Source organism: Syngnathus typhle, linkage group LG2 (assembly GCF_033458585.1).
Source record: "Syngnathus typhle isolate RoL2023-S1 ecotype Sweden linkage group LG2, RoL_Styp_1.0, whole genome shotgun sequence".
NCBI classification, from domain to species: Eukaryota; Metazoa; Chordata; class Actinopteri; order Syngnathiformes; family Syngnathidae; genus Syngnathus; species Syngnathus typhle.
The window spans coordinates 2089369-2108331 of NC_083739.1; positions in this window are offsets into that span (position 1 = coordinate 2089369).

An 18963-nucleotide genomic window follows, 5' to 3' on the forward strand; every position below is an offset into this window, starting at 1 on the left:
GTTTTTGCCTGCAGAGAAAGTGCCGGAAAAGGCTCAGTAAGCAATAGTTCCTTTTTCTATCCTGGCTTTTAATTATCACAAGCACCCAGGGCAACGCTGAGGTTACCACTGAGATGAATCAAGATGAACGCGTGCATCGTCTTTTATCCAAGCGTGTCTTTGATAACGTGTCATAGTTTGTCACAGCGGCTCCCGCAATGTTGGAGTGCGCAATGTTGACATTCAAGCAGTGATGGTGACAACCAATCCCATTTTCAGACACCTAATTACACGGCGATGGAGCAACTCAATTGTTCCGGTTGCTTCTAATCAGGCGTCAAATCACACTGTTTGGTAAATTCATCCAACTGTCTTTTGTCAACAAACTGCTGGTTATTGTTTTTTTAAGGGTAGACATTGTCTTTGGGATTCTACCAAAGCTACCAAAGAGAACGAGCCTTGAAATTTTTTGTCTTTTTTTTTTTTTTTTTTTTTAATTCAAGAGTAAAGTTGGTTGTCTTGATGTATTCACGTGGATATTTTCAATTTTTATTTCTATACCAACCATTTGAGTTCCAAAACAGATGCCAACTAGTATTTTTCTGCTGTGCTATATTTATTACGTTTATTTATCAATATTGTGACAATACTGATAATTGTGATCATTTTTGGTCACAGTGATTGTGGTGTGAAAAAATTGTTTCATAGCAACATCCAAGTAATAAAATAAGATAATCCTTTATTATTCCCTCAATGGGGAAACTCTTGTGTACAGCAGTACACTTAACATATACACACACACACACACACACATGTGGGGAAGGGGGTAAAGGATTTAAAGAAGTAAAAGGTATATATAATTAAAAAATATGGACAGTATATACACAATATATAATATACAGTGGCGATAAATAAATAAATAAATTAAATAAATAAATAAATAAATAAATAAATAAATAAATAAATAAATAAATAAATAAATAAATAAATAAATAAATAAATAAATAAATAAATAAATAAAACTTAATCTTTCACCTTTAACAGATTCAGCGATTTATTGACTCGGTCAGGTCAGTAACGTTGTTTCTCTTGGTGTATTTCCGTGTATATTTTCGATTTTTATTTCTATACCAACAGTTCCCATTTGAGTTCCAAAACAGATGCCAACTAGTATTTTTCTGCTGTTATATTTTTACATTTATTTTATCAATATTGTGACAATACTGATAATTGTGATCATTTTTGCTTACAGTGTGGTGTAAAAAAGTATTTTTTCACCTTTAACAGAAAAAAAAAAAAAGACAACACTCCAACACGCTAATGCTGAGCCACGCCAAACGATAGAACTCATTTCTGAGTGAAGATCAAGACTTTTGACTTTTCCCACCTTAAGAAAATGACGATGACACAAAAGTGTCTCATCCAATTTCCAAATATTTGTGGCGTGGTGGAGTTCACCAAGCTCAGTTCACCTGTTGCACCTCCCTGCAAATCCAATCCAAAGAGCGTTACACCTACACAGAACATCGAAAAGATTAACGGGCTTTTAATGAGGGCCTCGTGTGACCCGCTCCTTATTATCGCCCATCACGCGAGAAACATCTGACAGGGAGGTGGCAAGTCTCTTATCACACAACACAATTGGAGAACCGTGCGTGAGTTCCTTTGGATGGACCGCTACGTTTAGTTCTTTGTGCACGCGCACGCCGGTTGTCAAGTGCCCGCGCAGTCCAATCGCTCATGTGCCGTCAGCCCGCGTGAACTGACATGTAGCCAAAAGCAAAGAGACATGGAGACAGAGCGGAAAGCATCACTATGCAACGCGTGTGGCGCAGTTTGTCCTGACCCTGTCTGGGGGTCTCTCCTCCCGGTTGATTCTAATGAGCTCCCCCGGGAGCACGCTTGGGTGGATGGCGTCCCAAAGAACCAGGAGGGGGCGGGCGAGGGAAGAGTTTTAAATCAATATACACCCACCCACGACCATTTGCATAAACGTCGGGAAGGTGTCGGAAAATAATGTTAATAGCAGAAAATATGTGCGGCGGGAAAACATGTAGTCAATGCAAGCAAATCGATTTAGTACTGCAAATATAGTCGAATAAGCAGATAGGAATGAGACAAAGCCGACAGCACACGGCGTCCTTGGAGATGACGCAGAACAAATCACCAACACAAAAAGCGGGTGTTCACAAAGTGAGTTTAATAGATGTATATTAGTAGTTCCAAAAACTTGAAATGCATAATATGGACAAAATGCTCCGGTTTAGGAAAAGGTCTCGGCCAACAGATGCTGATTTTACTTTTTTTGGGGGGCTGTTTTACTTAATTTGTCTCCTCAGGAAGTAAAATGTATAAATGTATAATATAGATATACCGTTTTTTTCCATGTATAATGCGCAAAATTTAGCTAATTTATTTTCCTAAAATCTGGGGTGCGCATTATACATGGGTACAAAAAAAAATTCTCAAATTTTTTATTTATTTATTTATTTATTTTAAATCCGGATATGATACGGAGGCCGCCATTACAGATGTGCTTTCTTCTCTGCTGTTCACTTCAAACACAATGCTCTCGTATCAGACGCTTGCTCGATCACCTGCTCGTTTGCCGTCACAATGTACCCTACACAAATCCGAAACATTTCTTCGCTATCGAGTATGCTAGCGCATGCGCAGTGATACTGACCGGCAGAATAACATCCGGTTGTTCCCAAAGATGATCTTTTCTCTGAAATAATTTTACGTTCACGGACTTAAGTAGGAGTCAAAATCTGGGTGCGTATTATACATGGGTACAGGCTTTTTTCCAGCATCAACATGCCATTTTTAGGGTGCGTATTATACATGGGGGCGCATTATACACGGAAAAAAACGGTATTTTTTTATTCAGCCTAGTGTCCTGCACATTTTAAAAGTTTAAAATATAGCGATAGTTTTAAAAGCATTTACACTTGGCGCTGACTTCGGTTCTGTTGCAGCATAACAGTTAAATGCCGCTTCACCGTGTTTACTTCGAGACCTCGGCTCCACTAATTAACCCGAGGCTGCAAACCTCAGAGCCCAACTGGGTTAATATTAGAAATCCTATCATGTAAACAACACCCTAGGATTACTTTAATGGATGAGTAGCAGAATTTTGAAAACTTATATCTTCAAACTTTCATGCAACTATTTATGTTTGCAAGTGACACCTTTGTTGACATTACAATTTCCTTCATTGCTACCAAAGGTGAAGTAGCAAGCTAGCCGCTGCGGTATTTTGATCGCCGGACGATCTCATTAATGTGTCACATTTTATTATCATACGCTTGTCGTTTCCTCGTCGAAACGCTAATGGAAATATCAATCATAGGCTTCCCTTTCCACAGGCCCCTCCTAAAATGTTTGTGGCTAACAAACTGATTGCTAAATTGTAACATATTCTGAATATAAAGTGTTTTACAATTTGTTGCGTCACATTTCCATATCATCATACATAGAAATGGTTTGAAAATAGAAGATCATACGGACTGCAGGATTGGAATCTTTGTATTTATTTATTTATGCATGTATTTATTGTTTTATATATTTAATTGTTACTTTTTTTTTTCTGTGTTGCATCTCCCTCTCCTTCTTTTTGCCCCGACTCGATAAAGAGCCCAACGCGAGCAAGCTTCATCGAATCGGACAGCTCGATTGCAGTGGCGGCGCCCCGGACCTCTTGCACTCACAATGCCTGTAATTTCATTTTTGTGCATAAATATGTGTTTCTTGTCAGGTGTGTGACGGCAAGAAGAGGAGCGGGCACGCCGACAGCTCTGACAAGCAATTACACGGCAGCGGGTCGGAGGGAGGGACGGACGGACTCGGGATGGAAGATTGAAAGACTCCAGAGGGTAAACGGGCCAAAGGGACGACCGACTGGTGAGACAACGGCAGACTTCACTTTAGCGATTGTGTTCAAGGAGGTTTGTGCTCGCCTTTCACTTCTTCAAGGCAGAAGTGGAAATATTTGAGGATTGATAGCTACCGACACAACAATTTGATTTTGGATTGTGATGGAGTAAAAATTCACTCAGGAGTCAAGGTTAAGAGTTACTTTAAAATGTAATCCCAGCCGCTGAACCCGCGCGCAAGAATACAATAAAGGTATAGTGCTAGAGTGAAATCATATATTTTACCGTATTGTCCGGACTATAAGGCGCACCTAAAAACCAAAAATGTTCTCAAAAGCCGACAGTGCGCCTTATAGTCTTATAGATGGACCAAATTCCTAAATTCAAACTGGCCCGAAGCATTGTGTCATGGAATCAATCATAAGTGGCCCGCTGAAGACTATGAATCATGAATCAAAAAGACTATGGATCATTATTTTGTGATTCTGAAGTCATTTGTTGCATCTGAAGTTGAAATAAAAAAGACAAAATGGAGAATGATTTGATTTAGATTAAAAATCCGACATGATACATTAATGGTGCGCCTTATATAAGGACAAAGTTTTAAAATGGCCCATACATTGAAGGTGCGCCTTATAGTCCGGTGCGCCTTATAGTCTGGAAAATACAGTAATTTACATTAGGGTAAACGGTGAAATTGATATTAAAAGGAAGAAAATAAGTGAGTCAGCGTTTGACCGTGCAATGGTACCATACCTTTACAGACTAAAGATGAAAAAAAAAAAAGATACATCGTCATGAATTTGAATTAATTTTTGGACAGATGAAGTGACTCGCCTGATAATATGTCATCAACTGACCAAGATTGAGAAGCACTAAAGTGTCACATTTGATATGACATCCAGCGAGATGTTTTCATCTTATAGCTCTTGCTAATTCTGCCCATCTGCTTTTGAAGCAGATGGAGCATCATATTGTGAAGTCTTGGACACAGTTGTGGATTTTGTATCAATTATGAGTCGTTTGGCATTGATTTGGGCTTTGGCTAGCTTTCAGTGCGAGTAGAAGTGTCTGGCAGAAACACCACTCTGAAGAACACCATGTAAATGCCTTTAGGCAGTGCTTTTCTCAAGCACACAAAGAAAATGAAAATGAAAACTCCTTAGTAGTATTACTCAATTGGGACCTTCTCAAATGATTATTTATAAATGGAACCCTTCTCCCCTCATAAACAATCAAGTATGTCTGCACGTGCCCTCCATCTTTGATAGCCATGTGGGCGTCTGGCTTCGTCCCTCCGGGTGTGCGCCGAGCGAGCGCCTCGCAGGTCCTTCACTCGACCCCTTCTGAGAAAGGTCAGGGTGCAAGCCTTCATTCTCCTCTGCGCTTAGCTGAAAGTCAGCCAAGTTCAGGAAGGTGTTTGAACAGCAGTTCAAAGACTGGTTCATGCTACGCTAACTCAAATTTGATTGTTTAGTTCAGTTGATGTGTGCAGAAGTGGATACAAAATTGGAAATTGGATGTGAATTTAGAAGTGCGATGAAAAGTATTTGTATTAGTTTTTGTTGCTGGATTGCACAGAGGCATAGCCTAGCATGTTGCTAATCGCTAACTTTATTTGGCTTTCTGAAAGTTTGAAATGGTGTAAATAAAAGCAATATGGAAAAAGTGCATTTTTGGAATGAGAAAGGATATTATCCTAGAATGAATTGCTCGAATAGTGTAGAAATTTGAAGGAAAAAAAAAAAAAGTCTTAAGTCTGGGTGTGTGGTTTGAAATAATAAAAAATTGAAAGACAGCCGCACAATACAGAAATCGCCCATCAGTCGGAATTTGGGCAGATTTGAACGATTAAAAAAAATAATAAATGCATATATATATATATATATATATATATATATATATATATATATATATATATATATATATATATATATATATACCGTAATTTTCGGACTATAAATCGCGTTTTTTTTCATAGTTTGGGTGGGGGGGCGACTTATACTCAGGAGCGACTTATATACATATATGGTTTTTTTTCACTTTTTTGGGCATTTTATGGCTGGTGCGACTTATAGTCCGAAAATTACGGTATATATATATATATATATATATATATAAAAAGGCTTGAAAAGTCAAGTTGTTCTCTTCTCCCAGACACTCTGAATGCTTTTAAGTAGTCTAGTGCAAGTTCTGAATACAAAAAGGATGTGGAGCTTCCTTCAAAAGTTCCCTAAAAAAAAAAAATGACGATGAAGGGAAAGCAAAAGATCTCCTTTTGTTTGTTTCCCAACCATGCATCAACTATCGTCCATCTAAAGGTTCACATTACAATTGACCAGTGTAGCACGAAATTGGACTTTTGTCAAAGTAGCTCATTAAATGCATTTCCACTCATTGCAAAGCTACGCTGCCTGTTTACAACGAGGAGTGCAACAGATGGCGTGTCCCATCGGCGTCCCCCGTGCCCACTCGGTGACCGGTGTCATGCGGGCGGCTTCTCCCGGCCCACAAAACGTGAGGCAGAACTGATGAGCGGGGATCTTGTTGCCAACAAGGATCTATCTCCAAACCACAAAGACTTGCTGCACCATTTCTCTTCCCACAAAGTTGGGTTCAAGCCTTAACCTGCCAACAGTCGCATCCCCCCGGTGATGAAAATCTCCAAAAACAAGTCACTGGCTCGAGAAATTGAACCTGGATTTGTGGCGGCGAAACAAATCCACTAAAAAGATACATGACATGGTCCTTGCTGCGAGGGTTTCCAAACGCCATTTTGCACCCATTACACAGCGCAAATGAGCTTTGCTGGCTGCGTGGCACTTTATTCTGGATTGTCCTCCACAAATAGCTTTAAAGTCCAGTCTGAGTTTCGGGAGGTCTTTGAAAAAATCTAGGCCCGGTGCTAAAATGCTAATATGCTAACTACGACATACGCTAATAATTGTCCATAATTTGGCAGCTCATTCTACTTTTCTGTGGTTAAGAGCGACATGAATCAATGTCACTCAATATTTGGGGTAAACATAAAACAGGGGTGTCAAACTGATTTTTTGGGCGGGCCGCATTGTAGTCGTAGCTTCTTTCGGAGGGCCATTCTGACTGTCAACTCAAATAAATGTATGAGCACCTCATATTATCTACCGTAATTTTCGGACTATAAGTCGGGTTTTTTTTCATAGTTTTTTTTACTTATACTCAGGAGCGACTTATATACATATATATGTTTTTTTTTAACTTTTTTTGGGCATTTTATGGCTGGTGCGACTTATACTCTGGTGCGACTTATAGTCCGAAAATTACGGTACAGTAAAAGCTACAAAACAAACTGACAACTTGTTTTCAAATCAGACGAGTAAAAACTGGTCAAATATTTAAAAATATCAAAAATTCGCGGGCCACATCAAATGATGTGGCGGGCCGTATCTGGCCCCCGGGCCTTGAGTTTGACACCGGTGACATCAAAGATGGCGTAGTTCTTGCCACGTGATCCGATTCTGCACCAATCATGAATGGTTTCCACGTGATCTTGCTCTGTGCACTGTATAAATCAGATTGCGTGCTGAGGGTTTTTGCAACGGATTTTGACAGAACTTTGACTCTGAAGCTGGATTGTTTTAGTGAGCGACTAGCTTCTGGTCAGTTCTCTGCCTTCCTTGTCGCCCGTTGTAGTCCAAATAAAGCAGAAGAATCTGCAGCAGTCTGATCCTTATTTCATATTCCCCCTGAAGAACTCCTCGCTGCGTTCACTCAAACTCTGTCTCTCGAGACGCAACTGGCGCTCGCTCTCTCACAAACAGCGTGACTCCTGGATTTGCAAAACCTGAGCGGAATGCTAAACTAGTTGATAATATCCAGGGCATTATTTGAACACATTTACCTTCTGAGTGATTTTTCTTTCCCCTTTCCTCTATTAATGTGCGTAAATAACACCAACAGAATTTATTGCACACCTTACGAAATCTCCGACTCACTGAACAAACCCAGTATTTGCACAACACAATATTTTCTTAAATGATTTAATTCCTTGTAAGGCTTGAGAGTGAATAATGATTTCCCCGCTCCTGCTTGTAAATGCATCGTCAATTGAAACCTGAGCGTTGCAACGATTCGTAAGTTCAGGTGCAACAGCGCCCCCTGCAGATATCCGCAAGTAACTGCAAGTCCCTCCCATCACTCAAGCCACACATTATGCGTCACATGAGATGTTTTGGGGGTGTTGGTGATGTGATATTGTTTAAGTCGACATGTATTTGTGTGTTTGTAGGACCAAACGTCAAGATATTAAATCTTTTCGGTTGGAAAGCTGCAAATGCGTCTTTTCCCTCGCTCCAAGTTGCTAAAGAAATCTGACACTTGTCACTCTCTGACAGCTCCAACAAACTCTTCAAACTCCTCCCTGGAGAGTCTGCGGGGGGTCCAGGCACTTTCTTGAAAACCCCCATGTGTGGTGTCGACGGCTCACACTGCCTGTCTCCGCTCATTGGAAGTTGCCGACGCAGACACGCGCTGACATTACAATTAGAGCGAATACGCCCCGGCGCTGCACGGTCATCCATCACATGTTCCAAACATAATAAACACAGAAGATGGCTTGCAAAGATGCTGGCAGAGCTCCACAGCATGGAAAAATATTTTCAGCGTTGCGAGGCCAGCAGGTTGCTCATCTCCTGTCTCCTTCCGTCGGGATAGAAGTGTATTAGCATTCTCGCTGTCACTTGATTTTTTTTTTTTTCTTCACCCTCACCTCGCCTGATTAAGAAAAGATGACGAGCGTTTGGAGATGTTCGTAATATTAACATCCGAGCCGTGCCATAAAGGTTCCGATGATTTACTGAGTATCAAGGAAGGTGGCCTCTCTTCCCTGGCACTTAGCAGAAAGGCAGCCCTGTGATCCTGATCTCATCAAGCGAGCACGTCCATCTCTATTCATCTCCAGCATTGTGTTGGAAATTGCTCTGACTTGTCGGGCGATTACCTCAAATGAACAATTAGGCGGCCGGCTGTCACAATAACTTGCTGTCTTTAAATCAGCTTTTCTTTTAAAGGGTCGCCGCCATCAGAGAGATCCAAATGAACGATCCATTCTGGAGGGGGAAACGTCAGCTCAAGTAACATGGTAATGGGATGACGGCCGAGATAATAGCGTTATTAGACAGCGGATGCTTTCCCATAGATAGACTACTGTACTTTATGTCGTCGATATTTTCGTGAAGTGGTTTGTTCGATAGGTGATGCCGTGTAAAATTCATTCATATTATAAATCAGAACACGGAAGTCCAAATACAGTACAGTAATCCCTCGTTTATCGCGGATAATTGGTTCCAAAAAACACCCGCGATAAGTGAAATCCGCGGTCACCAACGAAAAGTACTGGGCAGGCTAACGAGTTAGCGGAAAAATGCTAATTTGCGATCATGTTAATACGCGAAAACAGACTTCTAAAGGAATGTAAACAAACATTTGGACATTTGTCCTAAAGGTTAGACGCATGTTTGCTCAATTTAGAAGTTTTATTTTGACTTTTAAATGTATTTTTAATTTGGACAAAACATCCGCGATGTAGTGAAGCCGCGATAAACGAAACGCAAAGTAGCAAGGGATCAGTGTACGCTTCATTTAATCTCATTGTTGCCACCTTGTGACAGGCTAACGAGTTAGCGGAAAGATGCTAATTTGCGATCATGTTAATACGCGAAAACAGACTTCTAAAGGAATGTAAACAAACATTTGGACATTTGTCCTAAAGGTTAGACGCATGTTTGCTCAATTTAGAAGTTTTATTTTGACTTTAAAATGTTTTTTTAATTTGGACAAAACATCCGCGATGTAGTGAAGACGCGATAAACAAAACGCGAAGTAGCAAGGGATCACCGTACTCTTCATTTAATCTCATTGTTGCCACCTTGTGGCAGGCTAACGAGTTAGCGGAGAGATGCTAATTTGCGATCATGTTAATACGCGAAAACAGACTTCTAAAGGAATGTAAACAAACATTTGGACATTTGTCCTAAAGCATGTTTGCTCAATTTAGAAGTTTTATTTTGACTTTTAAATGTATTTTTAATTTGGACAAAACATCCGCGATGTAGGGAAGCCGCGATAAACGAAACGCAAAGTAGCAAGGGATCACTGTTGCCACCTTGTGGTGACAGTTAATTATCTGACAGCGGAACGAATTGAAAACAAAATCAACAGCTCGTGTTTTTTCATCAGGCATACGTTGAGGATCACTTGCGCTTGTTTCTCCTCATCATCGCTTACAATTTTACACCGTCGACATGTTCAGGCACGGTCACGTTGGCCGGTGAATGCGGGAACGGGAGCTTTTGTAATCTTTCCAATCGGTCTCAGACACGGTGGGTGTTAGAGGAAGTCATCAGAACATGGGAAATTTGTTCTGGATGTACCTGAAGCCTTCGAGTTTGTCAGGTTGACAGCATATCAGAGGGTCGTAATGAGGAGATGATTCCTCTGGATGAATGAGCATCGATCGATTTTTTTCAATTGAATTGATTCTGGAATTTACACATAAAAGAATCTCATCTCATTTGGATTCTTTTAAATGTACCTTTTAGTTTCTATTCTTTTTTTTTGTACTTCTTAAATCTGATTTGGTGACTTCATCAAGGAGGAGGTGTGGATTTAGAGTAAGTGCTCATTTCCCAAATAACCGACAGCGTTTCTGTCATGGATTACAACGGATTAAGAAGCACCCCCCGCGGCTTCCGCCTTCTCTGTTTTGCCGAATGCCTCCTTCGCTCCCCGAGGACAAGAAGGGGATAGAAGACCTTGAGGCTAACAAAGAACATCAAGTATGAGGCAGTTGTTGCTATGCAGCCTTTACCTGACCTCTTCACACATTTAATAATCACCATGGATTGTAATGTACCGTAATTTTCGGACTATAAATCACGTTTTTTTTTAAGTTAAAGTTAAAGTCCCAATGATCGTCACACACACATCTGGGTGTGAGTGCCAAGCAGGGAGGCAATGGGTCCCAAGTCTTTGGTATGACCCGGCCGGCCGGGGTTCGAACCCACAACCTTCCAGTCTCAGGGCGGACACTCTACCACTAGGCCACTGAGCTTTTCATAGTTTGGGTGGGGGGGCGACTTGTATACATACATATATATGTTTTTTTTTCCCTTTTTTGGGCATTTTATGGCTGGTGCGACTTATCCTCCGGTGCGATTTATAGTCCGAAAATTACGGTATGCATTTTAAGATAAACCAGTTGGCTGTCAGAAAGTGTGTCGATATTCTGGAATTATGAGAAGTGCAACCTCAGCAAGGAAACGACTGGCCCTGAGCTAGGAAGTGACTGCGCGACAAGCTAATTAAAAAAAGCACGTCTCATTTATATACATGGCTTCTGTACTCCCAGAAGGCCCCTTGGACCCTTGAGTCGAGAAAGTGACGCTTCCGCAGGTTTTGAAGTCGGCGTGTACCTGCGGGCCTCAATGGAGCTGCGTTGGGACTGCGTAAGTAACTATTAGTGTGACTCGTGTGTGTGCGTGTGTGTTTGTGTGTGTAACACAGCACGAGGAGAGCAACCAATCAGCAAGTAGCGAAGGCGTTTTCCCGTAGCTCCCTGCCATCCGTCAAACTTGAGACGAATGGCGACGGATGATTTTACGTCTTTAAATATGACGGCAGGAAAAAATGAGAGGATAATTAATTTTCCATAAAGGCCACACGGGAAACTGAAAAATAATTGTCGAGCGCTACGGCAACATGCTAACCTCAGCTGTGTTTTGTATGATTTGAATGTTTTCATATAAAGCATTCAATTGTTGTTGTATAACGAGCAGCTCAGCAATTTGAGGTTTTTATTTTCATGTTTTTTCATTGGTTTCATAATTAATACAGTTTATATTTTAAATATTTTTGGCCTTTATTGAAAAATGCTTGTTCTGCCTTTTTTGTTGCTGCTGTCAGCAAAAATTGAGATGAGATTTTCGCCTTCCTAAGATGTAATTGGGGCATTTAATTTAAGTTTAATCAAATATAGAAAAGGTTAATGACATTCTCAATACTTTTGGGGGGGTTTTAATCAGAATGTTTATGCTAAATGTCTCATCCACCTTTTTCCACAACTTGTGTCTTCAAATTAGAAATATTATATCACAAAATTGGTCACAGATGATTGTGGCAATTATTAGCTAGAGCCAAAAACTACTTTCCAAAAATCCACTTTCCATGTGTTAATATTTTATAAATCAAGTCAAGCTCATATATATATAGTATTTTTGTTGTTGTTGTTTTCTTCAAGATACCGCAGTGTATAAAAGTGAAATTTATTTTTTATTTTTTTTCCCATTTTTCACATGTCCTGAGTGTTGTTAGTCACCTCAATGTAAAATTCCTTGTTTGGAACGCTCAAACATGGCGAATAAAAAACTCTTAAATCTTGAATCTTGACGTGATCAAGTTATCACAAAAATCACGAAAAAATCCTTATATAAGCCGCACCTGACTATAAGCCGCAGGGTTCAAAATTTTGGAAAAAGGTCGCGGCTTATAGTCCGGAATTTACGGTATATATATATAAGTAAGTAAGTAGGAAAACCTTGAAATGGCATCGGGAGTATTGGCTGGCTACTATTGGGATATAATTTCATCCAACTTTCTCGTCCTTGTCAAGAGTTTCGGCATTTCCTGCAAACTGCAGACTTCTGAAAAAAAAAACAGTGAGTGATGTTCTTTTTTTAAAAGAGAGTAAAAAATTTCCAAATATATTGAAAGCACTTTTTCTGGCTACAGTAAAGAAGAAGAAAGTAGAGACAACTTTCTCTTTGGCTGACGTTCCACCCCGTGGTATCATCAAACTAAATCCCGCCAATCATCCGTCACCCACCCAACTCCACGGCCAAGTTGCCAACATTCAAGTGCAGTATTTCAAACAACGTCCGCTTACTGTACAAGGAAAGGTCAGTCGTCTCTCGTCAGTTCCATCTATGATCCATTCGCTTTTATAGCTCTCGTAATACCGCCTGCCAAAAATAATTCTCCAGCAATTACACACAGAAGTTTGGATGGGACGGGAGAAGAAGAAAATGACGTTATTAAGAGCTGCATATAATTGTTACCGTTTTTTTCCATGTATAATGCGCAAAATTTAACTCATTTATTGTCCTAAAATCTGGGGTGCGCATTATACATGGGTACAAAAAAAAAATTCTTTTTTTTTTTTTTTTAAATTCGGATATGATTCGGAGGCCGCCATTACAGATGCGCTTTCTTCTCTGCTGGTCACTTCAAACACGAACACAATGCTCTCGTATCAGACGCTTGCTCGATCACCTGCTTGTTCGTGTCACAATGTACCCTACACAAATCCGAAACATTTCTTCGCTATTGAGTCTGCTAGCGCATGCGCAGTGATACTGACCGGCAGAATAACATCCGGTTGTTCCCAAAGAAATAATTTTACGTTCACGGACTTAAGTAGGAGTCAAAATTTGGGTGCGTATTATACATGGGTACAGGCTCTTTTCCAGCATCGACATGCCATTTTTAGGGTGCGTATTATATATGGGGGCGCATTATACATGGAAAAAAACGGTAAGTCTGCGACAAGTTGAAAGCTTTAAAGCCGACTGATGTGTAAAGTCACCGCTCAGCCGTCCACACAGCAGGTCAAACCTTTCTCGCCCTTAAATCAGGAATTGTGTTGCAGAAGCCACATTCAACATTTAGTGGCAAGCGCAAAAAAACAAAAAAAACACCTTGAGAGATTCCCGGCAGGGTCCTGACTGCGACTCGGTGTTGGGATGATCAGCGCGGAGCGGAGCCCGGGTAGCATTGGGCGATCGACGAGCAAGGTCGGGAAGGAGATTCTTGCCATCAGCGGGGCCCAGCGTGGGGTCGGATAATCACCGACCCGCTGCGGGCGCCCAACCTCCCACTCGGCAGAAGCGCCGAGCGCAATCAGGAGGAGAGCGGTCCAGCGGCGAGAAAGAAAAAAAAAAAAGATGGGCAGCTGCGGAAGTGAGAATCTGCTTTTGTTATCGTATGTCGCGACGTGCGATTTCTAACAGTCTCACAGTTCTTTTAAAAAAAAAGAAAAAAGCGCTGAAGAATTAATAAATACAGCCAGCCGCTCGGCAATACAATGACATCTTTAGTGGGAACAAAGGGGAGCGCTTCCAACCTTGAGGCAACTTCAAATTAATTTTGCATTCATTGTCAAGATTGTCTCATCGCTGAAGGGAAATAATTGGATTCCTCACAAGATGATATTCTTCTGCGTGGCTCGGGTAACTTGAATGCCAAATGTGTGAGTATTTGTGTGTGTGTGTGTGTGTGTGTGTGTGTTCACCAATTGGCAGGAGAAATGTGCTAAACCAAACTTGCATCTTTCCCTCGTTAGGATTCCCTCCACGTTTGGGTAATTCGCAGCAGCTCCTCGCAGATCAATAGGCGCCTTTGAGCAAAGCTGAGGCCTTCTTTTGGCCCGGCCAACCCACGGACCATCACTGGTGCGGCTAAACCATGACGGATTTTTCCTATTCTGCTTCTCCCATTAGTGGAACGCGGCAGGGGTGAAAATACAATCCCAGGGGTCCCCTGATGGGAGTTTAATGTGTTTCGGCGGACCGGTGGCAGGGACGAAAGAGAGCGCCCGACGCTTTGGAATTCATTGATGATGACTCATGCACATTCAATTTTGTAATGTTACTTTATGTGTCAGGGGGAGATCTGCGAGACTTGAACTCAGGCCACATTTGAGGCAATTGGTGCATATATATATATATATCATTTGACCTTGTGCATCCAAATTTCCCCTGATGAAAATGCTTTGGTGGTGGTCACAAGAAATTGAGATGCAGCACATTTATATGTCAGGTTTTTTCTTCTGCAGAAATGAGACACTATTTTGAATCTTCATAATGAATCCAGTGTCACAAGTCCAACTACCGTATTTTCCGGACTATAAGGCGCACATTCAATGAATGGCCCATTTTGAAACTTTGTCTTTATATAAGGCGCACCGGACTATAAGGCGCACCATTAATGCATCATGTCAGATTTTGAATCCAAATCAAATCATTCTCCATTTTATCTTTTTTATTTCAACCTCAAACGCAACAAATGACTTTATAATCACAAAATAATGATCCATAGTCTTTTTGATTCATGATTCATAGTTTTCAGCGGGCCACTTATGATTGGTTTCATGACACAATGCTTCGGGCCAGTTTAAATTTATGAATTTGGTCCATATATCAGGCGCACCGGACTATAAGGCGCACTGTCGGCTTTTGAGAAAATTTGAGGTTTTTAGGTGCGCCTTATAGTCAGGAAAATACGGTAACTAACCAACCAAGAGCACTCAGATGATTTTCTTCAGCGACTTCAGACTTGCCGAAAACGCCGCCGACTCGGATGAATTGGTTGGCTGACTTCACATTCCGGGTAAAAAGTGACATTTTACAAGTTTACGTTCGGATTCATGAATAATCACGTACGGCTCGCCGTCGTCATTGTTCCCAAAAGTGAAAGTTCTGCCAGCCGTGTCTTCTTTGCCTCTCTTTTACTGCGATGTTCTTCTTCTGTGATGTCGGGCTTAACTGTGGGGACGGGCGCCCCTGTTGTGAGGCTACATCTCCGACTCCACGGGGGAAGGGCTCAAGGCGGTGCGGCCTGAATTAGAATCGTGCGCCGCCTTCCAATCATGTCATCAGACTCTCCAGATGGGAAGTTTGTTAGCGTGTGACTCGGCGTACCAATGGCGTGTTTGAGTGAGCATGCATGCCGCTTTTGAGCAATGAGGGATGTTTTGACTCCCTGCGCGGTCACGTTATTTTTCCCTTCCGTAAAAGATCGAATAATATTTTCTTCTTGTTTATCCTCTCTCTCGGTTAACACGGTCAGCACGTCTGCCTCGCAGTACAAATTGAGTTTTCATGGTCATTGTGTGCTAGCATGAATTTTCTCTGGGTACTAAAATGTGCGTGTTGAGTAAATTGAAGACTCTGTTGAGAAACAACAAAAAATCTGATATGCAGTAAAAAAATAGTAAAAATAAATACCAATGAGTGTTGTAAAAATTACATAGCATTCAAACATTCTCGTTTAACGACCATGTGTCTTAAATGTTGTCTATCTTTTCAAAATGGCGTCGTTCGCCCTTGACGTAATGTCGTGGGTGACGTCATCAGCAGCAGTACGTGTGAATATGGAGCTCGTTTGTTTTCCCACCATGTGCCCTGCAAAGAGTTGGCAACTAGCCCAGGGTGTACCCCGCCTCTCATCAGCTGGGATAGACGCCAGCTCACCCGCAACCCTAATGAGGACGTCGTATAAAAAAAAGATGGATTCTCTTTTTTCCTCACCATCTTGCGTGTACTGTTTGAAAGTGTTTGTGGACCAGAACAGAATCCTAATTTCCCCCAACACACACACAAACAAACACTGTGTTTTCGAAGACCTTCCTGTATTTTGTGAGGTCTTATCAAAATTCTGCCTACCTTTAATGAGGTACCTGTGTATAAAGTCCACTCAGGGATGTTGTGTGAACGTCTTAGCATTTGCTCTCCAATTAGGCAAGCTTAACAGTCCCTGTGGCTCACAAAAGAAGACGTGCGCAAACTAATGGGAGAATTTGGCAACGGTGCAGAAAAGTAGAAGCTTTTGGAAAGGAGGAATGTGCCAAAGTGGCCGCAATTTAATCTGTAGAATCCAAATTAATGTCCGCTTAGAATTGGGGGGCGAGGAAAAAAGAAATAAAGCTAATGTCGCCCTCTAGTGGACAAGGTTATTTTAGTTTGTAAACGCAGCCGAGTGATCCAGTGGTGGGTGACACGGAGGGAAGGAAGGTGATCGGAAGGTTTTGGCATGGAAGGAATGGATGCCAGCCAATCACAGGGCACATATAATTACGATTTCTAATGTAGAGATTATCTGTTACTGGAATTTAGGCTCCCAATAAGTGGTGGAAGATAGCTGGATTGATGTATGGACTGGGAATACTAAAATAAAATTGGCCGCTAGGAGGAGGGTGGAGTGTTATACCCTCTTCTATCCACATGACCGAAAATACACACAGGGGGGGCTGTGCTTTGCATGCCCCCCCGGGTGGCCATTTGCCCCACCCTTTGAAGACGTACCCAAGGAAAAACATTCAAACCCCAAAAGGGACAATTGAACAGAAACATACTAAAAAGGAGAGTAATATCATTGTATGCATTATTCATAATATTATCTCGCCCTTGTGCTGTAGCCCCAAACCCCGAGTTGAGCAATATGGGGGGGCTGTATGTATTTTTAGCACGGCCGCAGATGGGGCCATGGCAGCTTGTCAGGGGCCAGAATGTTCTTTATCTCAGCTGTCAGGCCTTTTCCCCGAGACCAAGATGGATATGGTCCACTTGGAAGGGGGGGTGGGGTAGTTGATGAGCTTTTAATTCTGTCTTTTGCTACAGCTCAATAACTTGGCAATGCAGATGGGGGGGGGGGGGGCAAGACACAATACCCACAGCTGCTGAGTCACTTCCTCTATGGTAGCAAGCGGAGGTCAAATTAGGGGCAGAACTATTTGTCAGTGTCTTGGGAAGGCTGTTTTTTGGTCATGAGGTTCATCTGGACTATTAGATTCACGACCTAACTTCCACACTATACAATATTGTTGTCCAAAGAAGGAATTTATGGCTCGCGGCATCGTAAAAATATCATCTGACATGGCCCACAAAGCTATTTTATTAAGATGGACGGGTGGCAGCATGAAAAGAAAGATTAGATGTCCAGATGATGACCCCCCACCCACCACCGTGCTGAACGACTATCACTAATGCTAAAAAATTGGGTTGATACAAGGATGCAGACACTATTGACAAGTCAAGTCAATTAGAAAAAAAAGAAAGTCATGCGTGTGGCACAAACCGAGACATGAACGGGGTTATCATTTCTTAACTCTATTGGTCTCAGTGAGTTTCAAAAACTCAAGTCGGAGGATTTCAAAGCGACGTGCTCGCGTCCTTTTATTTTTTTTGTCGGGGGCCCTCTGAGAAATAAGTTTGGATGCCCGTGCAATTGAGCAAATGAAGGATGCAGCGAGTCAGACTCTGACTTGGAGGTGTATTTCTTTTTTTTTTTTTTTTTTTAATTGCAAAGGGAGTCAGTGAATCTGCTGGAGGCTACAGCTTGACAGTTGAGTTGGGTCAGTCTTGTATTTTGAAAGTGTGTGCCGCCCATGCTAATATCGAGGATGTGGCATCCAAGCAAGATTGAAAGCGATATTATTTTGCGGCCTTGAACATTTCATTAGTCGTCATAGAAACAGCGCAAGTTGTAGCCAAGTAAGAACTGATGATCAATATCGCCGCCAATTGATTTTTTTTTTTTTACCCTGATGATGGTTTTCCCACTGGCCTAGTAAATCTCTCAGCTCCATAGTGAAAAGCTTTAATCAAACCTGAAGGTCCTTTGCTGAATATTGTCACAGTCTTGGCCTCCTTTCCATGGCCTGTCTCTCAAGGCAAGGTAAAACCGTCCCAGGGTACACATGACCACCGCCTTTGTCCACTCGATTGATATGGAAATGACAGGTGGGAATGGGGAAAAACAGAGGTAAACACAAAAGCAAAAGATTGACCATGATGACTCGAGCAAATCTGCTGCTGGTTAAACTGCTGGTTTTGTTTGCATTTTTGAAATACAAGGTCGCATAGTCATCAGGAGAATTTGACGCACACGGCTCCAAAATTAATTTGTGTACCTTTCGACTAAACCACTGATTTCAAAGTTTTTACACTAAGTAGCCTCCCCCGAAAAATACTAAGCTCAACGGACCACCATTAAAGTAGTGCCTTGTACATTTTGAGTTATTTTGTTTGTTCTTTGTTGGTTATTGTTCTTGCAGTATCACATTTAAGTGCTAAACTGCAGTGTGTTTTTTTTAATGAAATGGGGGAAAAGTCAAATCAATCTTCATTCTAATTCCTGAAGGTGGAAATAATAGACACTCATCAATTAATCAATATCCCTGTCAAAAAACGGGGCCTCAAAATCCCATTTTGCTTAGAGTGGACAAACCGTCACGTGTAGTGCTTCTTCCCTACCACATAGGGGCGGCAGAGTGCCATTGTGCTCCAATCTACTCTGG